The sequence below is a fragment of the Sardina pilchardus genome, chromosome 20, assembly GCF_963854185.1.
Source record: "Sardina pilchardus chromosome 20, fSarPil1.1, whole genome shotgun sequence".
Lineage (NCBI taxonomy): Eukaryota > Metazoa > Chordata > Actinopteri > Clupeiformes > Clupeidae > Sardina > Sardina pilchardus.
Genome location: NC_085013.1, coordinates 31,191,265 through 31,193,764, shown reverse-complemented (window position 1 = coordinate 31,193,764; position 2,500 = coordinate 31,191,265).

Sequence of the window (2,500 nt, the reverse complement as noted above, 5' to 3'; positions counted from 1 at the left end):
ACTGGATTACAAGAGCAGACTGATTGCCATGAACAAAAAAAGGCTTATTTATATTTTCTAAATGTTTACCTCCAAGACACACACACACACACACACACACACACATACAGGCCTCAGGACCAGTCAAGAACAATAGCCAGGCTAATTTGGGGGCCAGTAGCCCAGGTCCACAAGCCTCATAACCCTGAGACATTAGCCTCTCCGCATTACACCTCAACACGCCCTCCCTTGTGAAAACCTCACTATTACCACCAATTTTCAAACAGGATAAGCATAAAGTTTTGTATCTCTTTCCTATGCTGTGCTATCGAAGTCAGTCACCACTTATTGTCCTTTTACGTGTACGTCACTTAATATTCATTTCTATACAAACCAAGACGGTGGATTCCTAAAGAAACGCAGGCACAGACAACATAGGCTACGTGTATCTAAATGAGCTATGTAACATAAACGACATTTTACCGTCACTCGAAGAGCTGTAAACATTTGTAAGGCTGTGTGTACAATCCGCATCCGCAATTTTAATTTCACGACGATGCTGCGTGAGTTCAGCCAGCCCAGCACCAAAGTCTAGACTCTCCTGCTAAGAACCAAACGGGACTTTGTTAAAATCCACAAATCTATGGCTACTGGAAAATGTAAGGTTCCTTTATCAAATGTTATTTTGAAATATTAAGAAACAGTTATTTTAGAATTTCCGAACAAAAGGGGCTGGAATTGGAGCACGATAGTCCTTAAGTATCGAAACCAGAGAACACACTGGAATAGCCTAAATCAGTGGGACGCTTGTCTATGTTAGTTCATTCATAAGTTCACTTTTACTGTGCCACATGGTGATCTCCGGACGGAGTTAGCCGACATCACTCTAAGGTCGCCTTCAAGCAAACAAAACAACACTTTGAAAAGAACAAAACAACACTTTGAAAAGCATCTGTTTTGCTGGAGGGGCAAGAGGGCAGCAACAGGGCATCAGTAGAGACCGGCAGGTGCGGTGGTGGGGCTGATGTTATGATTGACAGGTGCGGTGATGGGGCTGATGTTATGATTGACAGGTGCGGTGGTGGGGCTGATGTCATGATTGACAGGTGATTTGGTGGGGCTGATGCTATGATTGACAGGTGCGGTGGTGGGGCTGATGTTATGATTGACAGGTGCGGTGGTGGGGCTGATGTTATGATTGACAAGTGAGGTGGTGGGGCTGATGTTATGATTGACAGGTGCGGTGGTGGGGCTGATGTCATGATTGACAGGTGATTTGGTGAGGCTGATGTCATGATTGACAGGTGATTTGGTGGGGCTGATGTCATGATTGACAGGTGCGGTGGTGGGGCTGATGTTATGATTGACAGGTGCGGTGGTGGGGCTGATGTCATGATTGACAGGCGCGGTGGTGGGGCTGATGTTATGATTGACAGGTGTGGTGGTGGGGCTGATGTCATGATTGACAGGTGATTTGGTGGGGCTGATGTCATGATTGACAGGTGATTTGGTGGGGCTGATGTTATGATTGACAAGTGAGGTGGTGGGGCTGATGTCATGATTGACAGGTGCGGTGGTGGGGCTGATGTTATAATTGACAGGTGCGGTGGTGGGGCTGATGGCATGATTGACAGGTGCGGTGGTGGGGCTGATGTCATGATTGACAGGTGATTTGGTGGGGCTGATGTTATGATTGACAAGTGAAGTGGTGGGGCTGATGTTATGATTGACAGGTGCGGTGGTGGGGCTGATGTTATGATTGACAGGTGCGGTGGTGGGGCTGATGTTATGAGAGTATTAAAATATGGGATATTTTACTCTGTGGGGTTAGAGCAACATACTGGTAACTACCACATATGGGATTAGCAGCGTATGAGTTAGAACCAGGAGGCTAAACACGTATGGGGTTAGAACCAGGAGGCTAGACGTGTATGGGGTTAGAACCAGGAGGCTAAACGCGTATGGGGTTAGAACCAGGGTTCTACTGTAGGCTAAACGCGTATGGGGTTAGAACCAGGAGGCTAAACGCGTATGGGGTTAGAACCAGGGTTCTACTGTAGGCTAAATGCGTATGGGGTTAGAACCAGGAGGCTAAACGCGTATAGGGTTAGAACCAGGGTTCTACTGGAGGCTAAATGCGTATGGGGTTATAACCAGGAGGCTAGACGTGTATGGGGTTAGAACCAGGGTTCTACTGGAGGCTAAACGCGTATGGGGTTAGAACCAGGAGGCTAGACGTGTATGGGGTTAGAACCAGGGTTCTACTGGAGGCTAAACATGTATGGGGTTAGAACCAGGAGGCCAAACGCGTATGGGGTTAGAACCAGGGTTCTACTGGAGGCTAAACGCATATGGGGTTAGAACCAGGGTTCTACTGTAGGCTAAACGCATATGGGGTTAGAACCAGGGTTCTACTGGAGGCTAAATACGTATGGGGTTAGAGCCAGGAGGCTAAACGCATATGGGGTTAGAACCAGGGTTCTAGTGAAGGCTAAACGCATATGGAGTTACAACCAGGGTT